Here is an 18,011-nt window from a genome sequence, read left to right as displayed (position 1 = left end):
AGTACATATATTCCATTAAATAACCCTATTGTAGATACGTTTGAAAAAATCTGTGAAGACGAAATTTTTGAATTATTAACTAATGGTGTTAATGGTAAGTGTTTTAGAAATCTAAATAAGGGTGAGAGAATAGCCCCAAAGACATTGCAGAATGATATAAATATCTACATTAAACCTGCTGACAAGGGAGGACCTGTGGTTATTATGGACCACAAGTTTTACTGTGATGTGATGTTACACATGTTGAATGATGTTAATGTATATGATAAAATAACTAGGAAACATGTTGATAATATGATTAGAAGGATTTATGACACTTTATATGATTGTCTTTTATGCCATACTATTAGCCTTGAACTTTTTAGATTTTTTGTGATAGATGAACCCACAATTTCAGTAATACAGGGCCTTACCAAGATCCACAAAAATCCATGTTGTCCCCCCATGAGACCAATAGCTGCAGAGAGAGGATGGTCTACTGAGCCACTATCAGTCTTTGCAGAGAAATACCTGAAACTGGGAGTAGGCATATACTCAAGGATACTAAACATTTTTAAATGATTTTTTTTCAGTTCACTAAAAAGTACATGGACATTAAAGACTGTCGTCTTGTTACTTTTGATGTACAATCCCTTTTCACCATGATACCGAACAATGTGGGGGTTAATATCTCAGGAATTATTTAATTGAAGATGGATACTATGAAGCTAAATTTGTGGATTTGATTGCCTATTGGTGGAACTGATATTAGAGAACAGTGTGTTCATCTTTGAAAACAATATTTACCGACAGAAGGATGGCGTAGCTATGTGCACTCCATGCCCATGTGCCAATAGCTACATCAACATTGTTATGGCTAGCTGGGAGAAAGAATATCTGCTGACCGTAAGGTTTCAAGAACAATTGATTTTCTATCGTAGGTTCGTTGATGACTTGTTTGTTGTGTGGAATGGGGATGAAGCATCACTCACAGAATTTCATGATATCATGAATTATACTACTACTTTTTTAATATTTACCTCTTGTAGTTCATGCTATGAAATAGAATTTATAGATATGAAGATCTTGAAAGACACAAAGGGTAAGTTTGATACTAGGCTATTTAGAAAGAAGTGATTTATTTATTTATTTTATTCATTACATTTGTTGACCGGGTATGTTCGACTGGGCCAGGGGCTCATTTTCAGCGGAGAACCGGGGAGAAAAGCTCCACAGTAATATATGACAATATACAAAACATAGTTACAGTAAACAGTACAACAGAATTATTTTACATCATCTAGAAACAGTACAAATCAAGGTACCCTTAACTAGTGGAGACCCAGGGGAAAACTCCACAGTAGTACAAACACAAACAAATAGCAGTAAATATAAAACAATCAACAGTACTGTACCATTATAGTTTCAGGAACAATCCAGTAGCAGTAAATATAATAATAATACAATCAATAGGACTGTACAAGAGAAAAAACAGTAGATAGTATATAAATTAAAGTTTACAAAAGGGATGTTAGATGGATTGGTGATAAAGGTAACTAAGGGTGGAGAAGTGGATTAACCTGTTATAGGAACACATATGTTCAAAGATAGAGTATGCACCCCACTCACATATTTCAGAATGTCATCAAGGGACAGGGCCTCTGAGTCTCCAGATTAAATGCTAGTGAAGAAGGGTTTCACCAGAAGTTGGATAACTTAAAGAATAGCCTTAAAGAGGTTATAAGGGCAAGGAAGTTGAACGTATATTGCCCACAGTACCCATTTTAAGACCTGAAAAAGGGAAATCTTATTTTTCTGATAACTCATCACAAGATACTAATAGAAGTAACAGTCTGAGGACATTGAGAGTCCCCTTGACCTACACCAGTAACATAAAGATGATACAGAACATCTTCAGTAGGAATTGGCATATCCTGTGTATGGATACACAGGTTATGTCGGTAGTTCGATCTACACCCAGATTTTCTTTTAAAAATAAAAAGCACTTAAAAGAATGTTGTGTTACCCTAAATCCAAAGTCCCGGCTGTAACAGGTGTGCACAGTCTCTAGGAACCTGTCCCTGTAATAAATGTAATTTCTGTGCCTTGTTAGACACCACTAGTAGATTTAAGCACCCAGACACAGGTAAAACCCTAGTGTTTAGATTACATGATATCTGTAATTCCATTCATGTGGTATATCTTGCCTACTGTAAGACATGTTTATCTTTCTATATTGGTAAGACTGACAGGATGCTAAGGGACCGTATAAGAGAGCATGTCTATAACATCAACAAAGGCATAGACACCAATGCACTTGCCAGACATGTCTTACAGAATGGCTGTACATATCAGTTTACATTTATAGCTATTGAGACTATTCAGCCTAATGAATGTGGTGGGGACATTAGGAATAGGACAGAAACTTCAAAATTAAAGTGGATTATCAGGATGCAAGTTACTAAGGGGAGAGGTCTTAATGATAAGACCTCAATCAAAGCTATATTACAAGCTAGGGATGTTATTAGGTAGAATTTAAAAAATATATGTATCTTTAGTATATGTACTTCCTTGCTATACATTTTATATGATGGCATCTGAATTTGCTTTTATGAGATGTTTGCTTTAATAAGTGTTTTAAATATTTAATGGGAACAGTCATTTTATTGGTTGTTTCATATTTTAAATGTGATGAGTTTTGCTGTGTTAATTTGTCTGATGAAGCAGCTTGAATTGCTGCGAAAGCACTCAAAGTTAAACTAAGTTTATATTATTTCTTTTTGCTGTGGTTTTGTCCTTTACTTGCTTTTACTGGATTTTATATTTTATGTTTTCTTTTCTGTTAATGTATATTTCCCTATGTCTTAAGTGATACTTTAATAAAGGCATTAAAATGCTGTCTCAGGTAGTAACAGAGCCTGTATCACCAGATCAGAGAGGAAAATGGGATTTACTCAAGAATATTTCTGGTGCCAAAGAAAGAAGGAACATGGGAGACCAGTAATGGACCTCTCATTTATATGCCTGCACATCAAGATTCCAAAATTCAAAATGCTTTCTCAACAGTCTCTGTTACTGCTCATTCCTCCTGTAAGTTTTCTAGTAAGTAAAAGATGCTTATCATCACATTACAATTTATAAGGACTTCAGATGCTTTTTAAGGCTTTTACTGGACAAGCTCACCCAGATTCTGCCATAACTTGCTGTGATGGAAAGTTTAGGTTTGTTTTTGCTTACTTGTATTTTGTATTGTTTCAGTGCCTTCTTCTGTTTTTTTTTTTACATTGTAATTTATTTTCTTTACATTGTGTTTTTTTTTTTTATTTTATTTTATTTATTTTACTTTTGTTGACCGGGCTAGTCTAACTGGATATATGTCCATTTTCAGTAGAGGCCCGGGGAGAAAAGCTCCACTACAGAATTATATAAATTGATACAAATAAGTACGTAAAATACATATTTAAAAAAATTAATTAAACATAGAGACCAATAATAGTGAATATACACTGCATAAGAGAATACAAAATTGACATGATGATAACAGGATTAATATGTGAAAGCTTAGGCAATATTAGAGAGTAAAGACACATACTTAATATAAAAAGACAGGGATGCATATTTTGTGCATGTGAAGGTGGTGGTTGAGCAGGAAATATTAGTCAGGATTAGTACATGGGCAAAGCCATTGTAAAGATAGGTAGATTCTTAGTTGCTTTTTGAAAAGTGGTGTGGATGTTAGTTTGTTAGGAAGCTTGTTCCAAGAATTACCAATGGTATTATTAAATAGACAGTCTCCAGGTTTGTTGTTAGATTTAAGGGTGGCAACTAGTAACCTATTAGCTGAGCGTAGGGTTGTTAGATTTTTATATGGGCTAATAAGGCTAGAGAGTATGGATGTATTTGTAGGATGATACAGGATCTTATGAGTAATAGTTAGTTGTTGGAGAAGAAGTTGGTTTTGCAGTTCCAGCCATCCTAATTTTTTCAGATTTTGGCAATGGTGGGTCCGGAATGGGTAACCAGTAGCGAATCTGGCAATGTTATTATAGGAGGTGGCCAGCTTGTTTAGATTATTTTTGGATAGGTTAGTATAGATAGGTGAGGCATAGAGAAGAGTGGAAATTAGTTGTGTTTGGGCGATTGTAGTCCTGGCAGAGGGAGTAAGGAAGGTTTTTAGCCTATAAAGGGAACCAAGTTTTCTATTAAGTGGTTTAATGGTTAAGTTTATGTGGGGGTCAAAACTAAGATTATTATCGATTGTTACACTTAAAAGTTTAGTTGTGGTATCAGGTACTATTACAGTGCTGTTATTTGATGCTACTGAGAAGTAGATAGGGGGAGACTTTTGGGTAGGGGTGAAAAGTAGAAGTTTTTTTTTTTTTTTTTAGGGTTTAGGAGGAGACAGCATTTGGAGAACCAGTCTTCCGCTAAGTTGAATACTTTTAGGGTGCTAGACTGTAGTTCAGCTTGAGATGCTGCAGTACAGATTAATGTAGAGTCATCGACATATTGTATGCAGGTGATTTGAGGGAGAGATGAATTCAGATCATTAATAAATATAGAAAAGAGGAGGGGCCCAAGAATAGAACTTTGTGGGACTCCTAGGGAGATAGGGAGCTTAGTTGATAGGTTATTATCCCAGAGGACTGCTTGTTGTCTGTTTTCTAGATATTACTTAAACCATTTGATTGTTAGAGTGTCTACTATAAGTGATTGAAGGGTGTCTAACATTAGGTGGTGATTCACCATATCGAAGGCTTTGGAGAGGTTTAAAAGGAGAGCTGAGGAGAGCACATTGTTATTACAATTTTTATTAATACAGTCTGAAAAGGATAGTAGTGCGGTTGTGGTACTATGAAATGGTCTGAAGTCATGTTGGCAGTCAGCTATAAGATTATTTAGTAGGAGATGATCAAGTAGTTGCTGATGAATGCATCTTTCCATGATTTTAGCTAAAGGAGAAAATAGTGCTATTGGACTGAAATTGGAGAGTTCAGTTGAGTTGCCTCCTTTGTGTAATGGGATAATATGTGTAACTTTCCAGAAAGTTGGGATAGAACCTTCTGTAATGGTTCTATTTATTATGATGGAGATAGAGTAAGCAAGTACATCAGCTGCCATTTGGAGAAATTCAGCTGGGAGGAGGTCAGTGAGGGAGTACAAGGTTTTAGTTTGTGAAGTAGGGTGTGGATGAGAGCTGTTGGAACAGGCTGCAGTTTTAAGGCAGGAGGTATATTGGTTAGTGAGCATGTCTTAGAGATGCTAGTGGAAGAGGGTATTAGCTAAGGACTGAACTGTTTCAGAGAAAAATTTGTTAAAAGTATTGGCTATTTGGCTGGGAGTATTCAGAGTCAGATTGGATGGGGTAGGTGTTTTGGAGTGTCCTGGGTGGAGTAGGCTGTTTATATCTGTCCAGAATTTTTGTGGGTTTTGATGTTGGGCTTGCTGAAGTTTCTGGTAGTAGTTTTTTTTTTATCTTGGAGTATTAATTTCTTTGTAGCAGTTTTAAGCTGTCTAAAGGTTTCCTGATCAGTTGGGTTTTGGGTATTTCTCCATTTGGACCAAATTCTATTTCTCTGAAGCATTTTTTGTCTTGTTTCTTTTGTTAGCCAAGGTGCTGGTTTATTCCTAGTCCTAACTGTGCGAGAGGGGGCATGGTGTTCTAGGATTTGTAGGAATTTAGTGTTAAAATAAGAGAAAGCTTCGTTAAGAGGTAGGTATTTTAGAGGTGACCAATTGTATGCTTTAAATTCTGCTTGGAAGCTAGCTGGTTTGAAGTTTTTTTGTTGTGGGTAGTTCTAAAGGTTGCTTGGTTGGATATAAGTTAGTTATAAAGGTAAGGGAATGATCACTAATATCATCAGGATGTATACCTGTTTTATAAGAGAGGGGATTGCTGTTAACTAGTATTCAGTCTAAGGTGGCTTGCTTATTGCTGGGTTTATGGGTTCTGGTAGGTGAGGTGATAGTTTGATTGAAGCCATAAAGGTTTATGTGTTTAGTTGGTTTGCCAGAGGTACAACAGCTCCAGTCTATGTTGAAGTCTCCAAGGAGTATAGTTTCTTGTGGGAAGGAAGTTGATAGCCAACTAAGGATATTTTCAAGAGTATTACTGTTATTGCCTGGAGGGATATAGGTGCAGATTATGTTTAATGATTTATTGGTGTTAATCTGGAGTTTAAAGATTAACATTTCAGCATTACTGGGTGAGGGAGGTTATACATCTATTGATAGCACCTGTAGTTTAGATTTATACAGTATAGCAACCCCACCACCTTTTTTATTTAGGTGGTCGAAACGCAGGATGTTGTAACCTGGTGGGATTATATCATTGTTCTTAGTAACAGGTTTGAGCCACATTTCTGTTAGACATAGGATGTCAAAGGAGTGTAAGTCTAGGAGGGCATGTAGTTGGGTAATTTTATTATTTAGGCTGCATACATTGAGGTGGCCTATGAGAAGAGAGTTATGGGAATTAGTGAGAGTGTAGGAGGTGTTGGGAAGGGATGAATTGGGATCAGAGATGGAGGTGTTTGGACCTGGGTTTGGTTGAATATCACAATGAAATAGTAGATGCTGCAGAGGAGTATGAGAGTGTTTTAAGAGCTTACATAAAAAGGGGATAGATTTTCTAGTCTGGTGATACTTTATATGGTACAGTCTATGAAATTGTGGTGGATGGTAGGCTGATGAGGATGTAATATTACTATGTATCTGTGGGGCTAGATTAGTACATAGAATTGTTTGTTTTAGGGGGTGATGAAATCTAGAGAGGGTAAGATAGTCATAGGAAGTAAGGAAATATGATAAAATTAGAGGGGTAAGGATTAAGAGAAAGAGAAGCTTGTTAGCGAGTCCTAGCCTGCCTATAATGGCCATGGCTGGAGTGAATGATAGAATCCGGGGGGGGGGTTGTTAATAGATAGGGTGGAGTTGCTGAGAGATACATTAAGTGGAGGGTGTACACATATGAAAATGGAGGTAATTGGGAAAGTGTTTACTGAGATGAAGTGGGTTGGGTGAGTGTAGGATGAGGGTGTGGCTTGAGAAGTATAAGGTGAGATGCACTGGGGGTGGGTGAGATTTGGGGGTAGGGTAGGGGAGCGCAGTGAGCCCGCAGGGCGAACAGAGCTGGTTTAGGCAATTGAAAGACGAGCTCACCGAAACAATCAGAGAACCCTTCAAAATACTACTAAACACTTAGTAGTTCCAGGTAAGCTCATATAGGTAATAAGTAATAGGGATAGGGGACTGCATTAAGGAAATTAAGGTATGAAAAAAGGTCTGGATAGTTTACAGATACAATGCCAGATAACTAAAAAGGATTCAGCGCGGTCAAGTTATATTTCATAAAAAATAAAGGTCAGGAGTATTTGGAAGCCTATTGAAGCTTAGGTAAGGGTGCCACCTAGTGGCGAGATGGAATAAATTACTGTTCAGCTATTCTGGTAAAGCAGAGAACAGAGGACACAGCTGGTAGATCTGAGTAAAGGAGGAAGCAAAAGTCCTATAGGATAGATAGGGGGTAAGGCTGCTGGGTACTAAACTCAGGTGGGGGATTTAGTACAAAAATATTGATTTACCAGAAATGGTTATTTTATTCTTCAGAGAAAATAACAATTTAACTACACAGCTTAGATGCTAGGTCAAACATACTTTCACAGATCCTTTAGAAGGAGGGTAGTTTGAGTGTAGGTCAGCAACTTCCTTTAGGATGTAGTTGAGATGATTGACTTTAGTTTTGGGGGGTCCTTGAAAGGCAGGCAGGTCAATACAGAAGTCTTACAGCAGGATAGGAGGTTACAAGTTTCACAAATCCTTTAGATGGAGGGTAGTTTGAGTATAGGTCAGCATATTTAATCTAGGGAAAGAGACCACAGCTGTTTCTCTTGTAAGTCACCCAAAAATTAAGTTCCTCCCCACCCTCCTACCCTTGTGCTGTTGTATGTTTAAACTCAGCTGTTTTTCTAGATGCCTGAACCTTATGTTAATTTGACCACGTATCTCCTTCCCTCTCCTCTTTCATTGGCTATTGTGAGTATGCACAAAATTATCATTTTGTGAAATCACTGCCCTTCAGCTATTTAAATTTATTGTCCATCGCACTGTATTCCATAGAAGCAAAGTACAAAGTGCCCACTCCCCTCCAATCTATCTTGCTCTTTTAAAATGTGTGGCTGTCCCCTTGGATAACTAACGCTTAAGTTACCTTGTGTTTTATACTTAACTGCTTAGTACACACTGCAGCTGTTAGGATAGTTACTCATTTCTTTTACATCATACCTTCAAAATCTGCAACACCTATTTCAAGACCACCAATTATTGGAGTGCCCACATTCTGCTTCTCGGTAGTCATCTTGGGATTAGTGCTTCTTTTTTTGCTGCTGGTGAGAGAAGGAGCATGTGGACATTATATCCTAGAAACTGCTGATCACTGGAAAGCCTAATAACTGCTTCATAGATGCCAACTTGGAATTCATGCTTATATTTTGCTCTTGGTGAGAGAAGGAGCAGAGTGCAATGATTCCTGACTGTTTCTGATTGGACACTGAGTGTCTGTGGTTGACCTTCCTGACTGGCCTGGTTGCTCTTCAAGGCATCTACTGGAAAAGGTTACAACAAGCCTACAGACCCTTGCATCATCTGGGACAAGACTGTTGATCACCAAAGATCCTGTGGCCTGCTTCTCATCTTGAGTTTGGTGCTACTGTTTTGCTTCTGGTGAGAGAAGGAGCAAAGGAGCTTCATATCCCAGCAGAGTGAAGCTGTGGGGGGACCAGCACTGTTAGTAGCTATTCATGCAACTCACTCCCCTCTTTTCATCCTTTATGAAAGCTAATTATTTCCTTTCAGTAAGTACTGCTTGCTTTGCTGCTATCTTAACCTAACTTCAGAATATCTGTCTAAATACTTCATTCACAAATCATAAGGGTCTACTTATTAGTTTCTCCTCAAGTGTTTGGCAGTGTCCTGTACAGAAGCAGACACCTAGAATTAACCAGGGGTGGCTCGTGCTATAGGACTGCAGCCCCCCACCTGTACAATAAACTTGAAAAATAAAATAAAAAAAAAAAAGTCACGGACTCCACGCATGCGTGCTCATTCCAGAGCTCCAGACTGCTCTGTTAGGCAGTCCTGATAGGAAAGGCAGGAAACTCCGCCCTTCCAGCCCAGAGGTCTGTGCAGTGATGACCGCACAGACCGAAAGGTCACCGGACTGCATCGCCGGCAGGAAAGAGGCTCCAGCCTACTACTCTTGTGGGACTAGCCATCTCTCGCAGGAGACCCATGCGCAGGTCAGGGGATTCATGGATCAGCGGCCATTTTGTGGACTTAGCTGCAGAGGATTCGCATTTTGTGGAGGACAGATAGTGGATTCACATTTTATGGAGATATGTGTGTGTGTGTGTGTGTGTGTGTGTGTGTGTGTGTGTGTGTGTGTGTGTGTGTGTGTGTGTGTGTGTGTATGTGTGTGAAATGCCCCAGGTACTACATGGTGGTGGGTAAAGAATAAGGCTTGAACCCTGTACCTTGAGCCCAGGTGGCAAGAGCCTGAATTCCCTACCCACCACCATTTGTAAAAAACATTGCAGATTTTTCCCTCATACTTGTTCTATTCCTCATAAAATCTGTGGTTTCTGTATTTGTGTCCTTGCAAAGCTGGTAGTGCATTGGTGCAGTGGTAGCATTGTTGCCTGACAGCTACAGGTTCTCTGGTTTGATTCTTGGCTGGGGTGCCTTACCTTTTCTGTGAAGTCTGTATGCCCTCCCTGTGTTTGTTTCTTCTAGTGTCCTCCCATCTTACAAAGACATGTGTCTTATCTGGAGTGTTTCTCCCTGGGCCTCTGCTAAAAAATAGCTTTTGTTCCAAGTCAGACTTTCTTGGTTAATAAATGTTAAAAATGACACGCATTTGAATATCAGACTTCATATTCTTCAGAAAGTGCATGGTAATGCAAAAGCTTTTATTCTAGCAATTTTCTAAGTGTATAAGATGGATGTTTGAAATTTGCCCCTATTTTTGGGATTGTATTCCCCCATTATTGGCTTCATCCAGTTTTTCTGTGCTAAGGTTGAGAGCTATGGTAAGAACTGAATTCACTGAATATGTTTGGGGGCTATATCCTGCCATTACTGGCTTTGTCCGGGTGTTTTTTGATTGAGAGCTATTGTGACAACTGAATTCACTGAATGTTAGGGGGCTGTATTCACCCATTATTGGCTTTGTTCAGGTGTTTTGTGCTAAGAGGTTGACAGCTGTGCTATAGTGAGAACTGAATTCACTGAATGTTTGGCGGCTGTATTCACCCATCATTGGCTTTGTTCAGGTGTTTTGTGCTAAGAGGTTGACAGCTGTGCTATGGTGAGAACTGAATTTACTAAATGGTAGCCATTTAAGTTTCCGTCTTCCTCTTTCACAAAACAGCTGATTTGGCATAGTGGTATGTTGCTCTGACTGTTTTGTACAGGGTCCTGGGTTTAAGGCTTGGCAGTGAAATGTATGGTGGTAACACAGCATTTTATTCTAGCAACTTTCCAACATTATACAAGCAATGTTTAAAATGTGTCCCTGGTTTTTGGGCTTTTGTCCCCCCCCCCACAATAAATTTTGGCTTTTTCCAGATTTCTTTGTGCTGCAAAGTTCAGAGATACAGCTGAGTGAGTAGATTTTACAAGAAGCTGAGAGCTGCAGGGGAGCAAAAGTTTAGTGCTGCTTATGCTGAGTCTGCTTGCCTTGTTAATAGCACAACAGGTAGTATACTTGCTTTTGATGCAGAAGGCTGTGGGTTCTACTCCCACAGTAGATAGATGCATTGCTGATACTGTACTTTGCAAAGGGGGTGGATGCTGCACTTCTTTTTGACGAAGATACCTAGTAACTATGAACCTGTTATTGTTTGCCATCCATTCCCTACTGCAATATTGCTAGCTTATCATTTTTTTAATGTAAGATAGGCAATTTATTCCTCAAGGGTAACGGGCACTTTGTAGATGAAACAATGAAATACAAAGTTGTTTGCTAGCAGCAGCCTCTTCATTAGTTACAGATCTCTTTAATGTGGAATTATTTAGATGACTTTTACTTTAGAGATTGTGCATATGTACTGATATTGGTGGACTGTAGAAGTTTGAGTAGACGTTTATGATGGAAATGTTCTGAATTGGGCAGTTTTGTCATTACTGGTGCATGCATTTTGTTTCATTGTTTACTGGAAAAATTTCAAAACAAATTTAAAACACCCTCTAAAACTGTACTGTATTGTACAAGGAATATAATTTAATACAATCAGGAAGGTGTATGAAAGAGCATGTGTATGTTTCGTGTGCAAGGGGCCTGTGATTTGAAAACAGTCCAAACCCAAAGTTAATCTGCCACTGGCAAAATGTATTTTCTTTGAATGTGGGTTTCAATGCTGTTTCAGTGAATGTGAGTTTTCAAGGGCAGAGAAGTTTTAATGCTAAGTCTGTTTTCATTGTGAGACTGCAATGCTTTGTTTAGCAGATATGATATCTATTAGTGTTTGCGCTGTAAAATGCAAAATAAAACTTTCAAATGAAGTCCAAATCATTGCAGAAGTAAAGCAGTATGCACATTCGTGTTTATGGTTTTTGTTTTTCGGCTTTTCCCGGTTAGTGTTTATGGTAAATGGGGTGAAATAGCCAAGTAATGGTTCATTGGAATGGCTGTAGGGGGGGAAGCTCTATTCAACCATGATTTTGTGAGGGGGGGGGAAGGGCAGCAAACTCAGACAGCCCCGGCTGAACTATACCTCTCAACTGTCCAGATTTTTGCAGAATGAAGAGATTTTTTTGCTTATTTTTGGTTTGTTCCTCATAAAATTTGTGGTTTTCAGTCAAATCATTTAGGAATGAAGTCACTAAATAATGACAGACACTGAGTTTCAGACTTCATAACCTTCAGAAAAATGCATGCTAAATCAAGACCTGTTATTCTATCAACTGTCTCAGTTTATACAAGAGTAATTTTTAGTACTGTTTATATGTGCCCCCAATATATTTAGCCTTGTCCAGATTTCCTGCATTAACAGGTTGAGAGGTACGTGCAAATAAATTGCTTTATAGAATTAGGCATATCCAAACCTCTCAAGTGTACCCGATTTTGGCTCAAAATGTTGCTCTTCCCCTAATAATCTCTCCGCAAAATGGCAATTTTGGAAGAAAACATGGAGGGTTTACAATTAATAAGTAACTGTAATAATCAGTTATAGATTGCTTTTATTTCAGAAATGCATGTAGATTCTTTTATTTTGTCAGCTGCTCAAGTTAGCAGTACTAATATTAAAAAGTGTCCCTTCTTTGCAGGTTCCCAGCTGTATTATGTGGCTATTTTATATTTTTGAATCACATTTTTGGTCCATTTTTCATAAAATTGTGTTTTTTTGGCAAATTAGTGTCAAATAATTAAAGACTGAAGTTAGAAAATAATGACAGACATTTCAGTTTCAGATTTCATACCCTTCAGAAAATTCATACTAATGCAAGACCTACTATTCTATTATCTTTCTAAGTTTATAAAATAATATTTAAAAATTGTCCTTATTTTCGGGCCTTTTTCCCACTTCTATGTATGGCTTTGTCCAGATTTCTTGCTTTGAGGTTGAGAGGTATGACAAATGTGTCAGGGCCATCGCAGTCAGCCAGAGACATTTCAAATTGTGACATACTTGTTGCACCCCACTCCCCTATGTAGTGACTCTGGATGTGTCCAAGCAAGGCAAGGAACATTATCCAGTGTAAATGTGCAGACTATCCCCCCATCCAAGGTAGATACAAGTACTACAATGGCTTTTCATCTGTCCTTGATTTTGCAGAATGTTCTGGTTTCTGTCATATTTTTATACTGTTGATTTATGCTTATTATTCAGAAAGTGCCTGTTGCTCTGTGTTTAAGTAGCAATGCTTTAACGACCATCTGGTAAGCTTGTCTGAGATTGTAAGATGCAAGTAAGTTTTAATAAGCATACTTTTAATGAATTGCCAACATTGAAAGCCTTTCCGTTGTTGCCATGCAGAGAATACTTACATAACTACATAACATATAAGCCTTGGGTATTGAAATGCATATGACAGGATTTGTAATAAAGGACAGGATTACATTATTTTAAGAGCTCATTACAGGCTTTACCCGCAAATTAAACAGAATGCCAATCTATCATGTGTGGTCCATATCCTGTGCAGTAATCCTTTAAGCAATGTATGTTGAGCTTGTTTCCTGTTTGCTTTTCATTTTTTACTTTGATCATGTTTTCCCCATGAAACAAGTAGATAGTTGTTGTCAGGCAGCAGGTCTTTTTTGGATAAGAAACATTTTTACAAGTGGGGGTATCACAGAGATTGCTACTTTCAGCATGTTACTTGGTACTTTAATAAAACTGAATATAAATTATAATTAGAACCGCAGTGCAAGGAGAAGTGGTTTGAGTTGAGTGCTGCTTGTTTTTTATACTTGATTTTAACTGGCATTCCAGTAATGTATTTAAAAAGTAATTTATTTTTTCATGCCTCACAACCTTTTTGTTTCCATCTAGATATTAAGTAAGCTGCCATGCAGCCAATGGATTTAAATATTTTTTTTCTTCTACACTTTCCTTTTTTTCTTGATTGGACTCTCATAATGATAGTTTGGCACCCAGGGCAGCGTATTTAATTATAGTTACAGTTTTTGTGGTTTTGATCATAGCTCCTCCCCTTTCTAGTTGGCCACACCCATTCCCATTGACCCCACCCATTCAGCTGTCTCCTGCAGCCCCCCTTTGATTTGAAGTCACCAGCCACCACTGGAATTAACATTTTTCCTGTAAAAGCACGATTGAAAATTCACCAATACCTAGTTGCATACAGGATAACTAGATTGCAGTGACAAACTCTGCCCCCAGAGTTGCAAACCACATACTCCTGACATTAATTTATGTTCTCACTCCAACATTCTAATTAATAAAAAGGGTCTATTGCCGTGGATATGAACTTTCCCACTATCTCCGTTACCAGCTTGGTAGTTATGGGCATCCTGAGGCAATGCATAAATTACCTCATGTTTACTGACAGCCAGTTAATTCTCAAACAAACTGATATGGTATGTGAAAGATGTATTTACACAATGTCACTGGAGGCAAAGCACTTACATAAAAGTACACCTAATGTTAATTAGGTTGTCAGGAGTATACATGCTGCACACATCACACACACAATTCAAAACAGGCACACAGACTCACATATGCTGAGGCACTTAAATGCACACTTCCTAAACCCCATAAACCTCCTCCTGATGACACATGACAAATACCCTCAACAGCCCCAAATGCACTTTTCAAAACAGCACCCTCGTCAAAACATACAGCCACATCTGATGGAGCCTCTACTTTTAATCCCATAATGCAAGGCACCACAAAATCCAACATTCTGGTCATTGGAGACTCCATTGTGAGACACACTGGTATCCCACTCACTAGGCTGAGTAAGGAGAAAGTCACAGTCAGTTGCTTATTATGGGGCCAGGATCTGCCACATTACTCATGCATTCAAGTCATTGAACCAGAAGTACCAGTATAACTCAGTCATAGTCCATGTGGATGTAAATGACCTGAGATGTACCTCCCTAGACTATATGAAGAGAGACATCATAGAGCTGTTGGAACATGTGTCCCAGCCTGTATGAGCCTACATTGAGCTGCATTTTACCTTTTCCAAGGATGATGACACAATATGAACAAAAGATGACTGACTTTAATGAGTGGCTTAATTTCTAGTGTCATTCTAAGTTGGTATAATATTTGTCTGCATGGAAGAAGATCATGCTGCTTTGCCTGGGATTGCCTGCACCTCTCTCCTATAGGCTTTTGAATATTAGCTAAAACATTGTCCTCCTCCATAGTGCCTTTTTAGCCAATGTCAAACTGAAGGCACTGCCATCATAGCAAATCAAAAGTAAGAAAATGTAAAGGTGTTACTGCCTAATGCTAGGAGTCTAAACAAAAAACTCCACTTCCTAGAATCTCTCCTTACCCTAGAGAATGCTGATATCTGTGGGGTCACTAAGACATTGTTTAAAGAAGTGGAGAGGTCACCGACAGGTTATAATCCCTTCCACACATTTAGACTAGCTACTACACAGACAGGGACTAAAGGGGGAGGTGTCTCGATTTATATCAAAATAAATATACCCCAAGGCTGGTCAAACAGGACAATGCAGTTGAGCTTCTTCACGTTCAAATCACCATATGCAAAATCCCATGTCACTTCCTTGCAAGCTATAGGTCCCCCCTGTATCACCCAGGAAACCCATAACATGTATTTAAACTTATTGGAAACACTCACCACCCAACCAAGTATTATATTCGTGGGTGACATGAATTACACCTTTATTAACTGGGAATTATATATGACACCAAATGTACAGGCACAGAGAATCCTGGATTTTGTAAACAGAAACTCCCTGGAGCAGGTTTTCAATATACCAACAGAGGTGCAACCATATTTGATCTGGTCCTCACTAATATGGGATAGTGCTGCACAAGGCCATGGAACGGATTATCATGGACCTCATTAACATGGACATTGGCAACCTCCAAACTCTCGACCCCACACAGTTTGGCTTTGTCAAGGAGAGGTCATGCCTGTTAAATCTGGTTGACTTCCTTGAGACAGCCACCAAAGGGATGGATGAGGGGAAGATGGTGCCACCGCCTACCTTGACCTGGCCAAAGCCTTTGACACTATTCTCCACTCAGGCATAATAGATAAACTCTTTCAACTAGGTATCAAGCCATATGTTACCAGATGGGGAGCAAACTAGCTCATTGATAGAGCCCATCTAATGAAAATAGGGGAAGCCACCTCAAGCAGTAGACCTGTAACAAGTGGCATACCCCAGGGATTGGTCCTGGGGCCTCTGTTATTCAGGATATACTTCTCTGAGGTGCAGGCCAAAACCAGTGGGCTGTGGCTGACCAGGTCTGCAGATGACTGCACGCTGGATGCGGTGATCAATTCCCCAAGTGATGTGGACGTGCTCCAAGAGGGTCTCACCCAAACAAATGACTGGTGCCAGAAACATGGCCTCAAGCTGAATGCCAAAAAATGCATAGTCATCCACTTTGGGGAGAGTGATATCCCCACAAATTATCACATTAATAATAACGTCCTAAGTATGCAATCTTTAGTGAGGGATTTGGGCACCCAGGTTGATAGCAACCTGACTTTTGACCACCATGTTGCCCCCGTTGTACGGAAAGCTTTCTACATGGCCCACCTCACAAGTAAGGGTATCTCATCCAGGGACAAAGAGGTCATAACATCCCTGTATTCTTCCCTTATAAGGCCAATTATTGAGTACAACGCCTCCTTTGGCATGTACCTCGCAACGCAAATGCAACAGCTGGAGAGACGACAGAGGTTCCTCACTAGGAGAATCCAGGGCCACAAACATCTGCCTTACATAGATATGCTAAAAGCCCTGTCCCTCTACTCAGTTTCATACAGACTCCTCAGAGGTGACGTCTGTCTGGCATACAAAGCATTCTCAGACCCTGCCTTGATGGGACTGCTACATATCCGCAAGTCAAGCTCAACTCAAGTAACCCATACACGTGACTTCAACCTGGTCTGTGATATCAATAGAACTTGTTGGCAGGACAGATTTGTGTCCCAGAGACTCCCTCATCTGTGGAATATACTCCCTCTCCATGTCAAGCAGAGCACCTCTTTATCCCTTTTTAAGTGCAACTTGGATAATTGGATGGGAAACAGAAAATACACCCCTGGGATTTCACCTGTGTCCCTGCTGGACAGGGGCTTTGGGTGCTGACTTGTGTAAACATGGGCTAAATTCTTGGCTAGGCTTATAAGGGCCTCAGGGCCAATAACCTAGTACCTTTATATAATCCTATGATCCTACACCCCCCTAGTGTAATATCTTCTTTGGTAAGGTCAGACCACAAAATGGTGCCCTTTGCAGTAAAAATAAAACCTGAAACTCCAGCTAACCCTGGAATGTTCAGTAGCTAATCTAAGGCTAACTTCCTGCAATTAAGGGATAACCTGGCAAAATTTCAAGCCCCCATAAACCCAGGTAACACTGCTGCCTATGTGGAACTGTTCATAGAAACCTTATACAATCATGTTAATAGCTGTTTAGAGGCAGCTGTACCCACCAGGAAAAAGTACAGAACTATCTCGAAACACAAGCCACACTGGTGGAATCACAACATCAGTAGGCTGTATAACAGAAGGAAGAAAATCTTGGCAAAAATTAGGAAGTGCAACACCCAGCAGGATAAAAGAACTCTCTTCAAACTACACAAATAACTCAGAGGACAAATAAAGTCTAGCAAAGCCAAATTTGGCCCCCCAGGCCAAGGACAACCACAAGGCATTCTTTAGCTATAACCATAGCCTGAAAGGCAATACACAGTTGTGTGCAGAACTCATTGTTAATGGAGACACCTATACTGATCTAGATGGTATAGCAAACCTACTGGCCAGCAAATTCAGATCTAACTTTACCTCTCTCTCCCTTTCAACCTTCCCTTAGGAAATACCTTTAAATATAATGCCCCCCTGCTATCACTATGGAAGAAGTCCTTAATGCTCTTTCTAAGGCCAAGAACACTGCATCAATGGGCACAGACAATATCGCAGGGTGCCTTCTAAGTAGCATGAAACGTGACCTATCAGGCCCTCTGGAATTGCAGTTTAACTGTAGCCTCCAAACAGGCTTCATACCTCTTGAATAGAGAGCAGCAGCAGTCATCCCAATGTACAAATCTACAGACCCTGGAAACTACAGACCCATAAGTCTCACTAGTCTTATATGCAAAGCTACAGAAATAATTATCCAGGAAATGATCAATAATGACATAGGAAACCTTCAGACACTAGACCCAACCAAATTTGGTTTCATCAGGTGCAGGTCATGCCTACTCAGCCTGATGGACTTCTTCGAGAAGGCCACCAGAGCAATGAATGAAGGCAGAATGGTTCACACTGTTTACCTTGACCTGGCCAAGGCATTT

Source organism: Protopterus annectens, chromosome 13.part0, assembly GCF_019279795.1.
Source record: "Protopterus annectens isolate FY-2018-M chromosome 13.part0, PAN1.0, whole genome shotgun sequence".
Taxonomy (NCBI): domain Eukaryota; kingdom Metazoa; phylum Chordata; order Ceratodontiformes; family Protopteridae; genus Protopterus; species Protopterus annectens.
The sequence above is the reverse complement of the archived record's forward strand: the minus strand, read 5'-3'. Positions refer to the sequence as shown.